Raw genomic sequence first — 23230 nt, 5'->3', positions numbered from 1 at the left:
CTTTTGTAACTATGAATTAAATAGAAACATTGATTTATGGCCAAGTATTCCTTTGACCATCCGATACATCTATAGCTTAACAGGTAAATAGGTACACCATGCAAAAACCATAGGGCTTGCCAGAAAAAAAATAATTTTAATGTAATTAGAAGCCATATTTTCTTTTTAAGTTTCCTTTTTATTCTTTTTTTTTCCTTCACTTCCTCCCCCCTTCCAAAACCACTGCCAATAGAATTTACTGAACAATAGCCTGTTATGCAATACACTGAAATGTACACAGTGTTTTTGATGATAATAAACTATTCAGAAGACTGGAAATACTTTTTGCAGAGCCTAGGGATAAAAATCTAAAGAATTTAATTTCTACAGACCTTACAAGAGAGTTTTATCCATCCTACAAGATAACCCCAAACCACTATCTAAAAGAAATCATTTTTAATTAGGTTCCAAGGAGGAAATGGTGGCCCCAGTAAAATAATTAGAAAAACACTTTATTTCCACAAGAGGTTCATTATACTCCATATGGTTTTAGAAGAAAAGAAATGCAGTCCTGTTCCATTTTTACAAGATCTCCATTCTTTTCATCCCTCTTAAAAGCTACATCCCCATCCTCCCTCACTCATATGTATTTTCTTGTGGGTCAGTTACAGGTAAGGATAGATACTTGGAGACTTTAAAGGACTGAAGCCAGCATGCTTCATGATAGTCAAATCCTTAATTCCTGAAGTAGAAGTAAGGTACCTACCCAGTTGTGAGAGTCTGAGCCAGAGCTACTCTTTGTGGCTTGTTATTGCATCGTTTATTGTCATTTTCCTGGACTTTTAAAAGTTGTTTTCTATTGGCTTCAGTTGAGTAATATATAGATCACTTATTTCTAAGTTAGAAAGAGAACCATGTTGTGATGTCCTCCGTCCCTAATTTAGTCTCATCCCTTTTTTGAGTTCTTACTAGTGCCGTATTCCAGATAGAAATAAGAAAAATGATGGAGCTGAGAAAGTGCAGAATTATAGTCTGTAATGGATGTTTACGCAGAGGGTCTGAAATCATTACTAGTCCTTTGAGACAGTCCTGAGAGACTAGGATTCAACAACTTGAATATTGTGCCATGCAAATGAAACAGAATTGCTTCTGGGGAGAGGTAATGAAATGGGAAGATGAGTGTCTTCGTTACCATTTTCTATTTCATAGAATAATCATGCCTTAAAGCTGCTAAGACCAGTTCCTCAGATACTTGTTTGCAGCGTGCGGTTCCGACAAATAATGACATTTACAAATGCTATTTTGTCCTGCCAAGGATGTTAGCCCAACTGACCATCTATTCTATTGTTAGTTGACAGATAACTACACGTACATATAAACATACAAAGCATACATATTTCACAGACGCACATGCTTAAAAAAAGAGGTAGGGACCGGAATTAAGGTCTCGAAAGAGGAAATTAACTCACTTGCCTACTGACTCACCCTAGCCTAGCCTTGTCTGAGGGTAGTCACGTGATCCATTAATTTGAAATCTAATTATGCTCTACTACTAAGCACAAATGCAGGGAACTGCATGTACCCAAGGAGACATTTCAAAGAGCTTTCCTCTGTTGAATGTCTGCAATACCTATTTTTAAATCAGGACCCAAGATTTTGCCTTCACTGAAATGAAGTTAATCTCTGCACAGTGAAGCAAAAGAGCATTCTCCTAATTAGCGGTGTCTGTATTCGGCCAGACATAAACATGAGAGAATTCCATTCCAGTCCCCAGAATCAATCAACATCTCCTTCAAATGTGTCTTGTGGAATTGGCAAATATATCCTCCTATGTGAGTAAAAAAATTCACATTTTAAAAATAAAGTTGCTACCGCAGTATTTTAATTACATTAGCTGAAGAAATTTTTGAGTTCTAGTTCATCCTTTGGACTGAACAGCATTGGGAAATAAGTCTACCAACAAAGGAACAAAGATCTGTATGGTCTATTTAAAACCCACCTTGACTTTTCTAAGATTGAATCACTTGGAAACTCTTTCTTTGTCGAAGACCTGTTCCTTTTTAAAAAACAGTTCTCATGACATAATTGATATCCCTACGTCCACAAAATACTATGGGTTCCGTATTTAGTGTTTCGTTTGAAAAGATATCCAGCAGCATAACAAAGATGTACAGCGTACTGCGGCTGAGATTCAGCACGCACTAAGCCGACCTCCTGAAACTCCGCATCATCAAAGATTTCATCTAAAAATCTGTCACCCATGGTTTTGGTCCTTCTGAAACCTTGAAAATCAAATTACATTAAACACAGAACATTTTAGTCTTATTATCACCACCAGCATATATAATTCAATCAGAATTATCACAGCCAATAAAGATCAGCAAAGATCACCGTTTTCAAAATTACATGATCACTAGAACATGGAAATCACTATCAGTTTCTAAGAACAGCTGTAGATGGACAGTGCTCTTATAACCCATTAAAGGTATCTTAATTTGTACATCCTTATCAGTGTTCCACTATTTCAACAAATTGGTGCTTCGGAGGAGCTTTATCTGAACACACAGTGTTCCATACCAGTGGCCCTGCAATCAGCAATAAAATATAATGAAACAGCGTTAACAGCACAGTTAAGTGCTAGCTTGAGCAGCGTGTAATTCAATGAGTTTTGTTAGTTTGGCCAGGACAATTCCAACCTGCCTGTAAATTCAGATAGAAAAGACATTTTTCACCGAGTCTAAGTTGCACGTGTCCTCTCCGGCTTTCACCGTGGGTTTTTACCAGACCAATTAAAGACAGTCTCTCGTTATTACTGAAGTGTTCCTAAGTCCAACTCCAGACGCAGAAGGGACTCATGGCTCTATAGCCTACGACAGAAGTAGCCGCGCTTCCAAGTCATAGGCACGCAGAGCCAGTAAGATAAACTCTTTTCTTCGGCCCCACGCAATTCTCCCGTGACACTGTTAGGTGCTCCCGGCTTCGTTTGAAACGTCACCGCTAGACTTTGTGCTCGTGCGACCCGATCCAGTAGGGTAAAACCTCTCCTTGCAGGCAGCAGCAGACCCCCAGATCTCTCCACCCAACCGCAGCCGCGGCCCCAGCGATCGCGCTCTGCGCAACGGCGTGTCCGTCGGGTTTGGGGGGGTTTGTGGGTATGCACTGTGGGCAAAGGAGGCTGGCAGCCCCCCCCGGGGGCAGAGGAGCTGGGGTTGGATGGCTGGCAGTGCCCGCCGGGCTGTACTGAGGGAGGAAAAAAAAATGAGAGCGAGGGAGCTGCTGACAGCCCACACGCTGGATGATCGGTTTCTTTCCGAAACGAGGAAAGTAAAACAACACTCAGCGGTGATGAAAAGAAGTAAAAGAGCAGCCCTGAACTATCACTTCTCTCAGTGTTGCAGGGACTGGCTCCGTGCCCAAGGCAAAATTACATCTAAACTCTCACACGCAGCTGAGCTGCCGAGAGAGAAATGCTGGAGTGTGCAGGGACTAGCTGAGTTAAGTTCCCATTTCTACTTGATCCTAAAAACAGCTAAAGCTTCCAACCTCAGGATTCAGCCTAAATGTCTTAAATGTATATTTTTGGCAGTCTCGCGCGGCCAAAGGTAGCGGCGTTAGGTGATGCGGGAGTGCCCCTGTAGGAGACTTAAACCTCCTTATTCAGGAAAGCTGCAGCTCACAGAAACAGTTCCCCAGTGCTGTGCTCTCACATCTGCGCTCCACTAAAACCAAGGAACCTCTACAAGCACTGGCACCCTCCCCCAAAAAGCGACCTGTCTCTGCTATTCACCACCAAGAGGTACCACCAGGGGCAGAGGCTTACGGAGATTTGAATGGGGAGGCCGGGGAGGGTTGTTGGTATTGTGAACATCCCTTGAAGTGGCTTAAACCCACGACTTTACTGAATTAAAAAGCTACAAACCCCTGCGTTTGCAAGCAGGCATTGATATAGATATAACTAGATGAATTTAAAAGAAAAGTCCCTTACGCACAGGTTATTTTATAACGGCCATCTGTGCAGGAATCCTATACTTTCCACTGAAGCGCTCTGTACTGCCCACTCTCAGGGATGGGAAAATGGGTGAGAATAAGAATAATCCCTAGGCTGAGCTAGTAAGGCAGTTCCTTAACTGTCTCCCCGCATATGAGGGGAGATAGGAGTGAAGCTACAGATCAGCTAGCTCCAAGACAGATGGATATTTCATTTTTGAAGATGATGAACAATAGATAACGTTGCCAGCCGTCTAAAGCCATGTTGTTAGCTGTTCTTTATGCCGAGTTGGGGTCACTGCCTGTGAGATCAGCTTGTCTGAGAATAATCAACATACTGTACTCAACTCTTGCCAGCGAAAAGAGAGCTGGCTTTGTTTCTTCTCATTTCAAGTTTAATTTTCTCTTCCTAAGCTGAGTTTTAAAGGGTCTCAGAGAAGCGTTAACTCAGTATTGCTTGATGATGGAATTTCATTAGTTGAAGGTGACATTTTAGTTTTGTTTTAATCATTTCTAGTGTTATTGCTTCCTGCAGGGAAGGATTCTTTTAAATCGCCGTCACATTGCTGTGCACAGTAGAGACCTCCCTTGGCAGGATATGAGAGAAAAATCACGTACTGATAGCTATTCATACCCCAAAAGTGGGCAGAGAGTAACAAGGAATAAAGCAGTCAGAGAAACTCTGAGCATGGCCACCTTTTGCAGAAAGAGTAATTAGAGGACAAGGCGTGTTCTAAAGTTGTTGAGGAAAACCTTTCGGTGCACAGAAGCAATTCCAACTCCTGTGACCATAGTCCAAAAAGAAATCTATGGCATTTCCTTCTGCACCAAACTTCAAAGTAAGTATGTATATGCATATAGATAAAGCGCGTGTGAATACATTGCAACTTTATTTGCATCGGCAATATCCTTCCTAGAACCAGAAATATTCAGCAAAATATGATACACAAGAATGATAGAAAACTATACCAAATTCTCTATACCACAGCTGCCAAAGTCTGGCTCTATATATTCTAAGTTACCTAGCATTTCTACAAATTTACACTTATCCTAGCCAGCTGATTTCATTAAAATCAGTGCCCAGCTCCTGAATGCTAGTCTATTAATTGTTCTAGAGAAAGTTAACCCTTAGAAAGCAAGCTCAAGTGCCTGAACACTGCATGCTCAAAATTTATTTTAAAGTTGTGTTCTACTGATGGTGCATATAAATAGGATTTAAGCATTCAAAAATTTAGTAAGATATAGAAATGATTGATAAAATTATTTTTGTAACTGCTAATTCCCTTTATCTGAGCCCAGACAAAGGCAAAGCATTTTTTTAATCACTTGTCTTCACAAATCTCTCTAGAGGTTAAGATCTCAGTTTAAAAATATGGCTCTTTCCTACATACGAGAAAATTTAATTTTTGTTTATTAGAAAGGTCATGAAGAGCAATGTCAATATTAATGATGAGATTATCAAAACCATTGGACACGTATTTAAATTTTGCATTGGTTAGATATTTGTATTTTCCATTAAAGAAAGGAATATTACAAGAATGTACTGTCAACAGAAAATTTAATTTAAACCCAAGAGATTATTTGCCTGTTTTCCACCTTTTCTTCTCTGTTTTAACATTTTCCTGCAGTGCTATGATCACAAATAGCAGCATTGTGTTGGCACATGAACCGCAGAAACAAAACCTGATTGGTGTTTATTCATTGTCCAAGCTGAAGAAAGTGCAGAGTGCAAAGAGCACATGCATTAGCTATAAAAAATCTGTCAGCTTTAATAATTTACGTTATTATTAGTAACACTGTGTGAGCAGGCATGTTTCCCAGGGTTCTCTACACACAAGGCAGCGTCCAAAATTCATGCCTTTCCTGTGGTTAGGCTTTATTATTGCATGAAAAATAACAAAATAGCTTAACATTTAAAAATATGAATGTTTCTATATAGACCTCCTCAAACTTAGCTGCTGGTAGTTTTCCTCCCTGAGGATGCCTTAATCTTTCCTCTTCAACAGAGCCATTCCTACTTCGTTTATATTCAGGTCATGATAATGAGTTACCTGCCTTGGTGAGTCATTGTGCTGCTATTGACAATTCTTATGATTTTATAATGAGATATTATTTTTAAGTGTCAAATTATATTACTGTCCTGCAGTCAGTCATGATGCTTTCTGTACTTGGAAATGACTACTGGCCACATTTCCATACCAGGATTTGCTGCAGAAGCAGCTACAGTCCGTGTGTAAATATCCACTGCTTTTTGCTGTTTTTAATAAAACAAAGCCAGGCTTCCCTGAGAGTTAATGGCCACCTCCTAGATTTGATTTTATGCTTAGTGGGCTGAATAATAAGACTGGTCAGGAATTTTACAAGACATTATTTTTTTCACAAAATCCTTGGCAATAAGACAAATTTGTCAGGGCTTCCAGTGGAGTGGGAAGCCCAGAAAGCATGTCAGCCCTATTTAGAGACAATATCTAAGACCATCCTTCTGCCTACTGCAGAGTGAGGGACCTGGTGGCCCTGGAGCCCGTTCCTTTGAAGCTCTGTAAGTCTGGCTTAAGCTGATTCTCCAAGAGTTTCTTGTTGCCCATCTTTGCACCAAGGCTTATGTTAAGAAAGAATGGTGGTTTCCTCAGCAGCTCAGGAATCTTAATATTTTATTTTTTTCTCTCACTTCGGTTTGCTTGAAACAATATCTCAGACTTCCTGAGTCACATGGAATTTGTAAAGTTCATCCTGCAATTAATATTTTTTTGCTTTTATTTTTTACTTGTGCAGTAATGAGTTTCAGCATTCAGCCAGTTTTACTGCAGAAAGGGATGGGCACATGTAGGAAGAATGGGATAGTCTGCAGGAGGTTGAGGATAATGCAGACAAATCTATTCTGTAATGCAGGGGAAAAGCTATGCAGAGAAGGATTGTGAAGTTGTAATGGATAACTCTAGGCAAACAATTCTATAGCAGTCAAAAAAGCACATCAATGTCAGGAACTATTAAGGAAAGAATAGAAAACAAAAACATTGCCATTCCCTAATTAAGTGCTTGGCAATCCTACTTCTTGAACACTGTGCCACATTTTAGAAAGGATATAGTGGAACTGAAGAAAGTTTACAGAACGGTAGCTGAGGTGATGAAAGACATGGAACAGATTCTATATGGGACATGACAAAATGGATGAGAATTCTGTGAAAGAAACAAAGGAGGGCAAAATAATGGTAGTCTATAAAACAACACATGATACAGAAATAACGAATATGAACTGATCATTATTTTTGCTGCTTCTCTCTGTACAAGCATTAGAAAGTGTAAAGGGAATGTATCAGGACACAAAAGGAAATGCTTTTTCAGAAAGCACATAGTTAAACAAATGGATGCTGGACAAGTATCTGGAAGAGCAATCCAATAAGAATTATTAAATATAAATCCACTTTAGGCTCAGAAATTCATCTGAGCTGAAAACAGTCAGAGACCGAGGAGTGCCTAGCTAGGGAAGAAGCATATACAGTTGACCAGCTCTAGCTCTTTGGTGTGTTCCTATAATTCCTTCTGGAAACAGAATAGCAGCGCAGAGAAGCCTGTGGTGATACTGAACCGCTATCACCATCCTTACGTTAAGAGGCATTCATCATGATAAAAGCAGTTACCTGGGTGATCTTGCATCAAAAACTGAGGAGACAAGCTAGTACAATGAAAACCTACGAAGGCTACCACAAAAACACCATCCCAGAGAAGTCTCAAGTTGAAAATACTGGAGAGTAAATCAATAAATTCTTATTATGCTTTTGTTCTTTTCCTATTTTCCTCCATACATATCTACTCAGTGCTACTACAGGAAAAAGACACTGAACTACATGGAGCTATGGTCTGACTTGGAAAGACCATTCTTATGCTCCTGTTGTTAAGAAATGATGTCAGAGACCAGAAATATTATCAGTATCATACATTATAGGAACATGTTGATCAGATCTTCCAAAGGACTCATCTTCCTAAGTAAGAGACTGCCTAGTGAAGGAAAAAGGAGAGAGCACAGTGACATGAGAAGAAAATGGAAAGAGCAAATACAAAACTGACTTTGTTAGATATGAGGACGTTTACTTTTTGATTTTGCATTTCTGCATGAATTTGGTACTTAAATCTGAAAACAAGTGTGTGACTAAAGCACAAAAAGAAAATGGAGAGGTGAAGTCAAGAGAACACAATTAACCCTGTCCTAACTGGATTGGTATCTGCGTAACCACATGGGATGTTGTAATGTTGCTGGTTCCAGTTAGTTACATGAATAATTTCCCTTTAACAATCCAGCATCTTTTTTCTTAATAAACCCACACCACAAGAAATCTCTCTCGATTTAAACACTGTAGAAAGATTTGTTGAGTCACTGGGGATATTTTCCAGTAACAGAGCAAAAACAATTCTATAGGTAGTCTAGGAGACCCAAAAACCCTTCCATCAAGTATCTCCAGTGGACCTCTACCAGTCAATAGACCATTCACTAATGTAGTACAAACAAAATACCTAAGTAATAATAGGATTCCACACTATTTACCACTAGTGCAGACAGAAATAATTTCTGTTTCTGTTGTTGAACAGCTTACATGCTATCAATGCTACACAGTAAAGTAAGAAGACAAATAGAAAACAGTGGATTTCTTTCTCCACAAAACATGTTTCAAAGTTAACCTTCATGACAAGAAAACACAATGAACAGAAATATTTGACATGAGAGTGCTATAGACACATATTAGAACACACAAACGTGTATGTGGCTGTGCATGGTGTGCACACATACAAACCTTTGTTTCTCATTGCCACCCCTTCTGGGCTATGTTTCCACCTCTTAAATCACTTTAAACAGCTGAAAAAGTGTTTCTTTTGATCCTTGTTTATGTATTTGGCCAAAGTTTAGATGCCAGCAGGGGAATTGTCTCAGTGTTTGAATCCTTGATTTAGTGACTGTAGCTATTAAAAAATGGACACGTTAATTGCCACTGCAACTTACTTTGCATTAAATACTAATTCTTTACTTATACCCCAAGATTCCATATCGGGGAACATCCTCGAAATTGCAGCACACATACACAGAAGCGGAACAAAACCTAAAGGTAGGGAGATAGCTTACATTTTCTTTTTTTCTAGTATTTATATTTATTGCACAGTATAATGTGGCCTTCTCAGAATCTCACAAGCCAAGATGAACCCTGACCCATCCTTGTTCCCAATTCCACTAATTCAACAAGGCTGGGGCAATTTCTGATTGTCTGATGGGGAACTTCCACTTATTTCCATCCCAAGGTTCCAGTATTTTTCTAGCAACTGTTTTCTAGTAAGTACTCATGGTTGGGTTCCCCCACACACACACCTTGGTTTTGTTTTTTACCTACCGCTATTCATTAGAGACATAGCAGCATTTTACAACAGTACCGCATAGGCACTAAACAACATTAAATTTCCACTCAGCATTAGCCTAACTCTGGTGCTAGAGAAATCAATGAAGTGCGAGCAAAGACGATTCAACATCAAATGCTTTCAAATTTCTCTCTCCTGTTCATCATAGACCTAGATATAAACAAATGATAACTCAACTGAAAACCTCAGAGTTTACATCTGCTGAACTCTATGTCTTCCATGTTTCAGAGTTCAAAGTAATTTTTAGTTTTATGCTGCAGTCACATAGGCATTTTTGTGCACTGACATCTTAATTACATTGGTTTCTCCCCTTTTCTTTCTAGAGGAGCTGTCACTAAGATGAAAATTGTTGTTCAAAGCACATCTAAGCAAGAAGGTGACTTTAGGGTTCATTATCTAATTGATCAAACAACCTGCTAATTAAATGTATCTGGGCCTAATCAAAGTAGAGACATCATGCAGAAACACAGTGAAACTGTCAGCTAGGTGCATGAGACTCAAACCATCACGGCAACTGGAGCTCACTATGTTGCTTAATTACATTAAAGCAAAGATTTTCAAAGGAGCCTAGCAGAGAGAATTGGCTGTGTATCTTACGTTGCCCTGGATATGTAAGACCATGGTTTGGGAGTGCCTGCCTCTTAGCAATAAGCTCTGTTTCACATGACTGCTCTTGCCAGGCTTGCTCAGCGCCTACAGTCTTGACTCAGCACATATGAGGCTAGTGTAAAATCTGGGCTGAATTATCGAAGTGAATAGTCTTCTTCATGGTTCCGTAGTCAAAGTCATACATATAGATCTGGTATATCTCTAGTGTTCAATAAAAAAACCAAACAAACTTGTTTCTATTGTTTAAAAGTAAGGAGCAGCAACGTGGTATATGCAGAACAGCCTTATGCTCTCTCTTAGCTCTACAGCCAGTAGCATTTTCTTTTTCATTAAGGCCTATCCCCATTCTGAAAATACAAGAAAGCAGCTGACTAGTCTCTATGCATCTGCTAATGTCTATGACTCATCTAAAAAGAAAAGAAGATAGGGGTGAAGCTACTGTATTCCCTACACGAATAGAACTTTTTCCCTACTTAAATGGTAAGATAAAGACAGTGACTGTACCATTTGCGAACACATTTAACAGTTTATGATTGATAGCATGGGTTGGAGCCAGAGGTAATATATGCTTAGGTCTACCTGAACAATAACAAGTTGGTCTTACCAATTCAAGACTAATCTATTCAATCAAGGATAATACATACTTTGCATTCAAATGTTTCTTATGCAAAGGTGAACTACATTATTTTTCATTACAGTTATTAAATATATTGCAGTAACACCTGGAAGTCCAGATCACGATGGTAACGCTGAAAGAATCCTACCCCCCAAACTGACCTTAAAAGTGAGGACAGATGCAAGATGATTTGTTTAATGCCATGCAATAAATCAGGAGCACAACTATGACCCACAGTCACTGGCATCAGTCTTCTGCTCTAACTTGTGGGCAAAACTCCAGTTGTTTAATGATGTGGATAAAAACTCTAAGGCATGGCTCTGTCTGGTGTCATTCCTGGTTAGTGACCAACTGTATATTGCCGCAGTGTAGATTGCCCTGGAGCCCAGCACAGTTTCCCCTTTATTTTATAGAGTGGCATCTCCAAAATGGAAGAAATTCACCACTAAAGCTGTTCAGACACAGGTTGCCACATATCCACTAATTGTTTGAGTGTTTTCAAACTTCTGATTACTATGAAAGATATGTAGCAACAACCTCCAACAGAGGGAAATATCTTGTCAGAGAGGTGATTGACAGCCATTTGTCTGGGTACAGTAGACATCTCCAGTAATAATTCATATGGAAGTATTTCCATAAGTCGAAGTAGGATGGATCTCACACTGTGCCTCTTAAACAGAAAAATGAAATAGATAATACGGTTTTATAAATTTGAACTAAATAAAAGTAGGATCCAAAGTAAAGATCTAATGAAATTCACTTCAATGAGAACAGAAGAGGAGGTAAGAATAGGAAGGAAGAAAAAGTATAAGCCCACATTTTTACACAGACTTTGCAGTCAAGCCAGACCTCAGAGACTCTATCTTTAATTATGTTCTCAAACATAGTAATTGTTCCTTATGGGAAGCATCAGCTGGTTTTAAACTAACTTCCTTCTGAGATTAATTCAATATATTTACTACTAGCTCCCCAAACATGACTGACATACTCTGATTTGAAACTCAACCGTTGTGGGAATATCTAGCAACTGGATCTGAGTCCCCTGTCAAATTCATTGTCACTTCATATGCTCCAAAGGCTGTTACAGCAACAGAAATTACAACATAACTCCTTTAATTAAATACCTTTCAGTATTCAACAAGAATTTCCACGGAAAGATCACAGGTACATCAGGAAGAAAGCATGTATGTATAGTAACGTATGTGTGTGTATATGGACTAATATATAAAATTCCAGTTATGTTATCAAAGAAATTTCATATCTGACTTGCAGTTTCCAGAGGCAGCAGGCCATTAATCATCAGTGCTACTCAATTCCCAGCAGTCCTTTCAGTTCTTTAGTTTTACTTTTGAGTTATTTTTACAAGGAAAATAACTGAATGACTTTGTCTAAAGTTAAAAAAATAAATTAGAAAAAATGTATCTTAACAAGTATGTGTAAAAAAAACTTCAAAAAACCCCAACTCTTGCAGCCCTTCTCTAGGTAATATAAGCCTAGCAAAGAGAAGCATTAGTTCAGAGACAGAAGTTGTCTGTTGTTCTAAAAGTTTTGCACAGCTAGCAATTTCAGAATCTACTGGATGGAGTCAAGGACACAGATTTGGGGAAGGAGCTTCATCTGGTAAATCTATAAAGCTCTAAAGTATTAAGACTGGCAGAAGCTGAGGGGCCTTACCCAGATTCAGCCAAAAGACCCTGTGAGAATTTTTCTTTACTGCACAACTAGGGCAGTCAAGGAAAATTCAAGGAATTGGAAGGGCAGGTAAAATAGGCAACAGCAGCAACATGAAGAGTCAAGCAACAGTCTTCATCCCACAGAGCCTGAACTACTTCTTTAGCAAGAGCAATGCTTTCGCTTCCTAATGATTTGCTATACATAAATGAGACGGAAGAAGCATCGCTGTTTTTCTGTCTTCACCAATGTGCTCCTTTAGGCAACTGCCAACTTTGCTCGTTCCAGGAGCCCCTTTTGCAATGTTGAAAATCTCAAGAGCTCATTAGAAAAAAGCCCAAGAAAAAAAAAATTTTTCCTTGTTTTGATGACAAGGGATTGCCATTTGGGGGTTTCCAGCTCCCTCGAGGTTTTTAGAATTGCATTTTATATCTCTCCCTCCAGAGGTTTTGCAAGAGAAAGACATTTAAATCCTTGAGTACTCCATAAATATGCTTTTTACCTATTATCTTATGTAGAGTGAGAGAGTTTAAAAAAAAAGAGTTAGTATAGACACAAGGGTGGCAACTAGCAATGATGAAGCTTGAGCAGCTTTACTGAAGCCAACGGTTTACCAAAAAAAATTACTGCTCACAAAAATTAAAAAGGATTTTTGATTTTTACTTTGCATAGACTTTCAAAAACATGCAGGAAATCAAGGAGGTAGGAACAGAAGACTTGTCCCTTGCTCCCACTCTATGCCTTCAATAGAATGTCACCTTTCTCCCTGTCACAAAAAGAGACATCCAGCCCCCAAATTCCTGCTTTATTAGATTGTAAAGCAATCAAGTAAGCACAGGTTGCATCAACATGGCAAATGTCTAGCAGCCTGTCCCTCGGTAAATACACAGAACGAGTACACATACAGGAGCAGAGCAATCTCCCTTATGCTCTTCTACTGAAACGTTGGCACTGCAGCAAAACATTAACAGCCATTTTTTAAAACATATCGGGGACATTACGAAGGAATAAACCAATAGGAGTTCCTGTAGGTTGGAAATCTAACTCACAGGGTGGAAATAACACTCTGTGTCTTGAAAATAGAGTACCTGAATGTTCTTTTGAAAGGGGTCATTGCCTCTCCTGTTTCTAGCCAAAGGGGAACGGCAGCAGGGAAAGGTGGGTTGCCTTGGCGCAGGCACATCAGTGGCAGAGCATAGAGAAGAATTCAACTTTCGGACTTCCAGCTCACTTTATTTCCTCCACAGCAGAAGCATTATCTACTAAAGAGGGAGTAGATTCATCCAGATCGGTCAGTAATTGGTCTCGTCTTAATCCAGCAATCTGCATTTTACATTTCTTCACAGTTCTAACAAACACAGTGCAAGATGCCCAGCCAAATGAGAACGCTGTTTTGTCTCCTTTCAAAAAGCAAATGATCCATACATGATTTGCAGTTACTGTATTAATTATGAAAACATCTATTTACTTACGATTTTCCTAAACCACTCTAAAAGTAAAACCATTTAAATGTTGATTCAGTTTCAGTGCCCAAGAGAACTGCCCCCAAGGAATCCCAGCCACTGAATCGCTTGAAAATGCCCTTGTAAATTAGCGAGCGGTGCACAAACACTGCTGGCAAATTCAATCATTTCTGTGTCGTGCTGCATTGTTATCTCCTGCTCACTTAAAGAGCTGAAGTTCATTCTTCCTTAATTCCATGTAGGCTAGTGAGATGATACGAATGACTTTGCTTAAGTGGCACTGACTCTATTAATATTTAACTACAGAGAATAATAAAAACAGAGCAAAAAGGCTTAGGAATTAAACTACCACTTGCATGGCATTTCCTCATGCTCTCTATTTTTTAAATATCTACCATCTCTTCACCAGTATTTTTCCATTTAAAAAAGAAGTCCTTTGTACAGTAAATGTGTTTAATGTAGAGCTATTAGAAGAAAGAAATGTAAAAGATCAAGGTTCAGGCTAGAGTCAACCTAATGTCTCTCAATCCCCACGGGCTTTCACAGGATTAACCAGGGCCAGGATTTTCAAAACAGATGCCTATGCCTAGGCCCAGTCATTGGCACCCATTACAGATGTTGCTACATCAGCCCTTTCAGAAATCAGAGCCTTGACAGAGCTTAAATAAAATGAAATCAATCTCCTCTTTATTCTTTCATGGCTTGCTTCCTATATTACAGGAAACTGAGAACAATATTCAAAACTGTAATACCACACATATTCTTTCACAAAGGCAACAACAGCATGTGAAACTATTGCACGAACCTCATGTCAAAAATAGATAATTATATTCCTGCATTACACCTGCAAGCAGCCATTTGCGAGTGCAAATGATATAGCTAAAGGAGAGAAAGTTAGGTGTGAAAGTTTATTCTCACCTTTTGTAAAATGTTTCTTAAATTTTAGACTTCGTGACATCATAATTATTTTGATCATTATAGAAACTTATCTCAGTGATTAATATGATTGCATAAGTAAATATTTAAATGCCTGAGGTACTACTATAAGTTAAATATAAATATAGAAAAAAGGCTGCGGTCATATTTTTTTTTCCATTTTCAAGACTAGGAGACAGTTTCTAATTCTATAAAAAAAAAATACTACTACACAGCTTTTCATTACAGCAGGGTTAAAAACGTTAACTCTCGGTGGAACAGTGAGGATTTAATTAAGGTTTGCAAATGCTGTGTTTCTAATATTTGTAAAAGACCATGAAAGATATGCAGAGTAATTCTGACTATGCTATTACAAGTGTTATTCTCTGACAGTCTATTAATATTTTCCCGATTTTATTCCCTAAACTCAAATAATTCTAGTATTGTTTCCAGACATATTACAAACTTTTTGCCTCTTCTGTTCTTTTAGTTTCATAAACTCACAGCAACTGGTGACGTCTGTATTTGTATAGGTAAGTAAATGTTCTTTAATTCTGAAGCAATCCTTTCTTGACTGATAAATAGAAATGATTAAGCAACAGTTGGGTAGAGGACTATAGCCTCAGTCAGCTGCCCCTCCTACAGCTAATATTTCAGCCTTAACGAAGTTAGTCGTCTTACATTAGATATAATGGTGCCAGGCAAATTGTGAATGATGCCAATAACTTGTGCAATTTTCCAAAAAGCCACTTCAGCTGTTAAACTGTCCTACTTCTTCTATTCTCGTGATCATGCTAATGGAATAATTTGAAATTAAGGCAAGTTAAAAGTATAAATAAGATCGAAATAAAATGGAGCATTTTGCTATAACACAGGAGGAGGAATGCCATTCTTGGGTCCTGATCTTACAAGCACTTAATACAGCCATGCTTTTACTTCTATATGAGCTTTACTTACATTGTGAGGCTGGATTCTTGTTGCATACGACACTGGAGTAGACTTTAGTATAGGAAGGAAATTGAAATGGATAATTTGCTCTAGAAGTGGGCCCACATGAACTTCATGAAGTTCAACGAGGCCAAGTACAAGGTCCTGCACCTGGGCTGGGGCAACCCCTGGTACCAATACAGGCTGGGGGATGAAGGGATTGAGCGAAGACTTGCCAAGAAGGACCTGGGGGTACTGGTGGATGAAAAGCTGGACATGGGCTCTTGCAGCCCAGAAGGTCAACCATATCCTGGGCTGCATCAAAAGCAGCGTGGCCAGCAGGTCGAGGGAGGGGATTTTCCTCCTCTAGTCCGCTCTGATGAGCCCCCACCTGCAGTACTGCGTTCAGCTCTGGGGTCCTCAGCATGGGAAACCCATGGACCTGTTGGAGCGGGTCCAGAGGAGGGACACAAAAATGATCTGAGGGCTGGAGCACCTCTCCTGTAAGGACAGGCTGGGAGAGTTGGGGTTGTTCAGCCTGGAGAAGAGAAGGCTCCGGGGAGACCTTATTGCGGCCTTTCAACACTTAAAGGGGGCCTGTAAGAAAGATGGGGACAGACATTTTAGTAGGGCCTGTTGCAATAGGACAAGGGGTAATGGTTTTAAACTCAAGGAAGGTAGATTTAAACTAGATATAAGGAAGAAATTTTTACAACGAGAGTGGTGAGGCACTGGAACAGGTTGCCCAGATGTCCCATCCCTAGAAATGTTCAAGGTCAGGCTGGACGAGGCTCTGAGCAGCCTGGTCTAGTTGAAGATGTCCCTGCTCATTGAGCGGGGTTGGACTGGATGACCTTTAAAGGTCCCTTCCAACCCAAACTATGCTATGATTCTATGAATTCTTCACTTATGACATTTAAGTAACCTATAACATTCAGCAGAAAAGGAATGATGCCTTGAAATTCAGTAACCTGTTGAAAATCAGATTACATCAGTCTGAAACTACAATTACAACTGATTTAAATGTCCTTCAGTAGTTCCTGTAAATTTTTTTTTTTCTCCTCTGTTATATGGTTTCCCTAGTTTTAGGTGTGTTTCAGAGACGATGGCACATACACAGCACTTGTATGTGGTAAGGGGTTTTTTCTGTCCACCAGAAAGCATGAAGCTAAGGTCAAAAAGTAAGTTGGGCTTTTGGTACCCTGCTTGAAATATTTCACAGTACCAAAAAGTATTAATAATACTTCACATGTTTTGGCCCATTTAAGACTCTCAGTCCCGGAATTGTGCCTCCCCTATAAACAGCATATTTTCACTGCATGCTTCTAAACTGCAGACAAGGTTGAAAGGAAAATAATCTACATTTTTCAACAGGCTTATTTTATAATTAAGGACTCCAGTGGTTCATATGGAATATGAATAATGAACCTTTAAAATTCTCTTTGATACATGTATGCACAAGGAACAATCGTTACTCAGAGGTAGAACTGAGATGTGAAATAACTTAGTTATGACCCACAAAATGAAGCACTATGTGTGGGGAGAATAAAACAAAACTGAAGTCCCAAATCCATACGATATTGGGCTGAAACACAGGAAATTAAGTGAATTTATTGCTATGGCTATTACATGTTTATAAAGCACCTTACAAATGAGAACTTCAAAGGATTTTTTCAAAGGATTCATTAATTAGATCACACTGATCTAGTGAATTAAGTATTGTGGTATTCATTTTAAAGACCTTTAAACTTAGGCATGAACAGCTTAAGTGACATATCCAAGAGTGTCTAATATAGAACAGTGGTAAAAGAAAAACTTGGGCATCTTAGTTCTCCTGAAAACTAAGAGACTTGAAAATTGAGATTTCAACTTTCTTTTATGAACAATACAGTAAGGAAAAATTTATGTTCTATGTACGGAGGAAGGATTTTGACCATCAGATTTACATGAAAGTGCAGCGAAGAAGCAAAACTCAGTAAGGAGCAATGGGCAGACTGCGCCTGGAAAACATGGAGAGTAAATAACAAGTTTTATCTGTGAAGTGTGATTTAGTTATTAACTGAGACAAGGGCCTAATGTGAACTGGAGGTGGCATAGAATCATTACAAGAAATTACATGCAATATTGGGATTATTTTGATAGTAGACATTTGCTAGATACCCTGATCAGAAGAGGCAAAATGAGGTGGAGATGATAATTGAAATGCAAAACAGGCAGATGAAAAGATGGCATAAGTTGCAATCAATGGGAGGTTTCAACAGCTGCCTGGGCAAGTGCTGGAATCCATTAAATTGGATTAGAAAATGTCACCAGTGCAGCCGCCAGTGAGATCCAGTTTATAGTAGTTTGGCACAGTGGAGAGGTCATGTTTCATTAGGATTAGTCCTGTTTCCTTTTAACACAGTTCCCAGAATATCATGCAAGAAGCGATATAGTTCTAATTTTCACAACTTGTCAGGTTTCTTGTACGCACCACTGTCATATAAAATAGTTGTCTACAGCATATATTATTGTTGTAGTTATGCTCGCAGCAATGTAATTGCAACTCCCTCACTGCATATATCACTTAAGCAGGCAGTAAAAATTTTAAAATTCCAAATGTCTAAACCTAGATTATTACAGAGCTCTTTAAGAAACAGTATAGATGCTTATCTTATTTTCTTATCCTTGCACTCTTTCACATTCTACTTAATTCTGGATATTCACCATTGATCACTTGCTCCTTACTGTCCATACAAGTCTGGCCACCATCTTCATAGTTCCTCTTCAGAACCCTACACCTTCTGAAGACATACATTAAAGCAGGCTACCGTTAAGCCACCAATACCAAATCAAGCAGTCTCTGTATTAGTTTTTCTTCTTTCAGTCAAAAGAAAAGAAGGTAAAACACAGTATTTTTAATACTACCTTTTATTTTCTCATCATTTGTCTTAGAGGCTCTAGCTCCCTCATGGCCAGCTCTTTGCATGCGAGAGTCATGAATAAAGCAGCACTACTGATTAACTTGTCCGTTAAGTACACATCCAGGTGCTTTATGAGCTCAGAGTGCAATAGGCACCATGACAAGAGAGAATGAAACACATATGGTAAGATTATTTTAAAATTATTTTCTACAATTTTGATTTCAAAACGCAGCCACTTTTTTCTCTTACGTATATATTACGCCAAATATCTGAGCCTTCAGACACAAAAAGTTATGGAACGCAGCACTAAGCTAGAGGTCTGAATTTTGGAAAGCACTCAAAAGCCTCATAACTTGAAACTGAACATAAGAATTCTTAGACCTTCACAGTATCAGATGTTATTACTTGAAGTGGTACGATGGAACTTCGATGAATGCTCTGGGGATCATGAAAATTAGCTATTTAATGGAACTGCACTTGAACTGTTGTCCAAAGATGAGGGAAGTGTTTGAGTGGTACAGTGCCCTGCAGGAATTGGTCTAAGGTTTAATCTTTCTGTCTGTTTTTCTTGGAGTTTTCTCCCATTCCCTCAAAGTTATATCTGAACACTTTCCACATTATATGGATTGCAACAGCAGAAATTCTTTGTCAAATTCATTCGTTATTCGAACATATTATGTGACTGAAAACATCGATAGAAAAGAAATCAGGAAGTAAAACATAAGAGAAGAAAGATCCCTCCCTTTCTCTAGAAAGGTGAATGCAAACACTGCATGACTGAACCAGCCATTTAACAGCTCATATCAAATCACAGTCACATCATGTAAGTATCAAGTTTTACCTTGCTAGAAATTTGGAAAAAAAATCAGTGAATATACCTCATATTATTTCACCATACCAATCCCACACATTGATATTGAGGGATATCTTGCAGCACTGGAAACAGCTTAGAATTTCTGATGGGAGTAATTTACTGCGATAAGCAATTACAGCAAGAACAGTTGAGATGGAGCCAGTTTGGGATCAGCTCAAGAGAGATGCTGAGAACGAATTTAAGCATGCATTTCAGGTCTATATCCCTCAGTGGGTTTGACCCACTGTTTCCCAAATATGTGATGTCTCAGGAAACGAGATGATTTTAATGAGATGGAACAGCTATTCCCCAGGACAACAGTTCTCTAGAGAATAACCTGTGTGTGGACTAAATTTTCAGTGGTTGTTTACCAATTAATAAATTACAGCACTGTATTTAAGTACACTGATGTAAAAATGTATGGACAGCACAAGGCCATGCAGATCTCAAATACTCAGCGTAATGGACAAATGTAATAATTAATGGTTAATTTAGAAGTCTGAGATTAGCAAAATTAATCACACAGTGCAGAAAGACTTCATAAGTAGATAAGAAATATTATATAGGGAAAGGGGATGAGGCTGCACTGGCATTAGCTGCTCTCTGTGATAGCTCATTAGGTTAGCTTTTACCAAAGGAGTCTGACCTAAGTATGTGTGTGTAGTAGCTGAAACATAAAAAGCAAGCAGGAACCTCCTGCTGGGAACACAGGGAGAAGAGCTCTCAGATTTCTCTGGATGAGGTTAGAGAAATGTTTGGGGATATGTTTCCCTGTGGAGTTCAACAGCAAAGTAACCATTAAACAGCCAAAAGCATGGCACCAGCTAGTGAGGAAGACAAAAGGCAAAAAGCCTCCGCAGCAGCAGATGTACTGTGCTAGCAACAAAAACTACAGCACTGGATCCAGTGGTCATTACTGGTGTGCTGCCGTTGCACTGAGGTAGATTAGCAAAGTACTGGAGGTGAACACAGCCCCAAAGTGAGGACCAGGGACATTCTGTTGATGACATGCAGGATTGTTAAAATAAAGATAGAAAATTTGTCTGTTGATGTATGACTGCAAGGCAAGAGAAGGGAAGGAAACTTTCCTGTTGCTGGACACTGTAAGTAATAAAAGAAAAAAAGAAAAAAAAGAAGAAGAAGAGAAACTGCAGTCTTGTTTGTCCACTGATGGGGAAGAATACGCATGCCTGTAAGTAACAGGATCACAAACTCTACATCGGAAAGCCAGGCCAACAACTCACTTTCTGCACTTTACATCATCCCCATCAGAAATAAAATCCCTGACATGTCACAACGCTTACAGTGGAACGGGAGCCAGCTCCTCCTATAGCAACACAGCTTTGGCACAATTTCATAAAACACATGTCTCTGTCAGTAAAAAAGACTGCAAAGATCAACTAAGAGCAAATACCAGGTAAGAAGGTGCCATCTTTATATAATCCCTTCCCATCCCTGAGGTTCTGTCTTTAGGATCTTATATCCTGGGCTTCCATCTACTGTTTTATTGTACCTAGTTAACTTGAACTGCTTAACAAGTTTCATGTATGGCTCCAAATTCCTGCCATAAATCTCCTAGTAAATATCAATGTTGGACGTTGCATTTCTCCTGGGAATGACGGTGTTTCAAAAGAGAAGAGCATATGACGCATTTTATTCACAGAAGGGTGGCATCTGAGACCAGGAAAGCACTAGATTAGCACTGTTTTCTCTAACTGTGGGTCATAAATCCCTTGGAGGTCATACAATGGTTAAAAAAGAGAGCTGTCAGTGAGCAACAGGTCAATCCCTGCAGGGCTGGGGAATGAGAGGGACTATTATTACTTACTCCAATTTTTACACTTCCCAGAAAACTTCCAATTACCTTTAATTGCTGGAAAGAGCTCAGCTCCTTCAAAATCAGGAAGTCAATAAGCACAGTTGTTTTTCACTCTCATGTCCTGGAGGGACTGGTTAATACTGACTGGCGGAGATCACTCAAAAACAGACGAACTGAAAGGGCCCTTAACTTTCAGAAAGTTGGCTAAATGTAATCATTAAAGTAAAAGATCTGGGGAGAGATGACAAGGAAAATAGACCACTGTTCCACAGCCATTTCTCTTGGTAACGGTGTCTTTCTCGGGAAGCTCCTGCCTCCGGTGTCCCCAGCCAAATGTTTCCATCCCCTCGACACACATTCTGTTGTGCTGGTATAATTCCACTCACTGCATAGATCTCCAGGGAACAAGGTTATAACTCCCAGGTTAATAACAAGCCTCCCCATAGAGGCAGAATATTTTAAAAATAGGTCAGTAATCTATCTGTTTCATCATGCAATCCCATAAACAGTCTTACGGGCAAACAACAGGGACAGGCTCAACTTAAGCACAATGAGCTACTGAATCACTGCCTCGGGACAGAGTGGGAATAGAGCTAGGGGACACAAGGACAAGGAGTAATTACGAACTAGAACACCAATCTGCAAGACAGAATGACAGAGGGTGTCAGGAAACCACTGTTATGTATCCGGGGTAGAGAAGGACAGGGTGAGTCAGCAACCAGAGAAACAAAAAAATCATGATTTGATGCAAATGAAATCAATGAGACATTGGTAGAATTGTTTCCAAGAAGAATGGTTTTCAGTGTTTTCCATGAGGTCTTTAGCAGAACCAAATATGCTGAGGCTATTGAAGCCTGCAAGGACAGAACTCCAAGACCAAGTGAATACAGAAGCATTGATTAAATGCAGAGGGAGGAGAGTAAGAGTACTCAAGTACTCAGGACAGTAAGAATGGTCAAAGGAGACCAAAACCATCTCTTCAGAGTTGAGGGAGGAAAAAAACTGGAAAGTTAATCAATTCTCCTTTTAACTTACATAAACAATACCAAGTTAAAACAAACAAACAAACAAGTTGTGTTATAAATGCATACCTGTCTCTTTCGGAGAGAAACTGAAGGAGCGCAAAATATGCAAATGGCAGCACAACTCAGGGCATTCGCAGTATTTAGTCCTTAACATCCCTCCTCTTTATACCACCTACTGCCAGAGAAAAAACCAAAACGTCTAGGGAAACACCCTCCTTTCTCAGATGCACTGCTGAGCTCAACTTGATAGTCTGCTTCCCCTCCGTGTACAGACCTCCAGCTGTTTTTACTGGGAGTTCTGAGTACTCACTGACAGAGTTTAAGCTTCCTAATAATAGAAGGAAAAAAACTGTGTATGTACTACAACTAAAACACCTTACCCTCAAAAAAATGGAAGTTCTTTCAGTTGCAAAGACAAGTATTCAAAAAATATACCAGACTTTCTTTGTCTGCAGTTCCTTTTTTAATTCATCCTGCGCAATGAATGAGGCAAGGTCTCAATGGACATTGAATATAAGGGAAGGAATGACTAAAACACGATCATGCACTTAAAGATAGCATCATAACATTTATGTAGATGTATACAGTATAACTATTTCATCCCTCCCACATTTTACTAGAAATAAAAAAGATTTCCTACCATAGCAATCCTTAGATATGAACTACATTCATTTTGAAGAGGGGAAAAGAAGGAGGTGAAGAAGTATGGAAAATTACTATTTCAGTGAGGCTTGTCTAAGAAAATGAAGAAATTAAAAGGAGAGGTGTTAATGGATTGTGCATGCACACTTTTATTACACTTGTCAAAGGAGTAACACAGTAAAAATAATATGAAATATGATTAAAATAAGAGTAAAATAATAAAGCTAAGAAATTCCAAATTAAATTACCATTGATAAGTTTTGCAGCCCTCACAAATTTAGTTTCATTTTAATGCTCATTATCATAGAATCCTAGAATGGTTTGGGCTGGAAGGGACCTTAAAGACCATCTCGTTCCAACCCCCCTGCCCTGGGCAGGGACACCTTCCACTAGACGAGGGTGCTCCAAGCCCCATCCAACC

At 39.1% G+C, this 23230-nt stretch overlaps 1 protein-coding gene across 8 annotated transcripts in view; it reads right to left on the bottom strand.

Moving 5' to 3' along the window:
• The window catches only part of LRRC4C (leucine rich repeat containing 4C), a 549191-nt gene that overhangs the window by 23989 nt on the left and 501972 nt on the right, over positions 1 to 23230 (bottom strand). The window lies entirely within an intron of this gene.

Source organism: Accipiter gentilis, chromosome 22 (assembly GCF_929443795.1).
Source record: "Accipiter gentilis chromosome 22, bAccGen1.1, whole genome shotgun sequence".
Lineage (NCBI taxonomy): Eukaryota > Metazoa > Chordata > Aves > Accipitriformes > Accipitridae > Astur > Astur gentilis.
The sequence above is the reverse complement of the archived record's forward strand: the minus strand, read 5'-3'. Positions and strand labels throughout refer to the sequence as shown.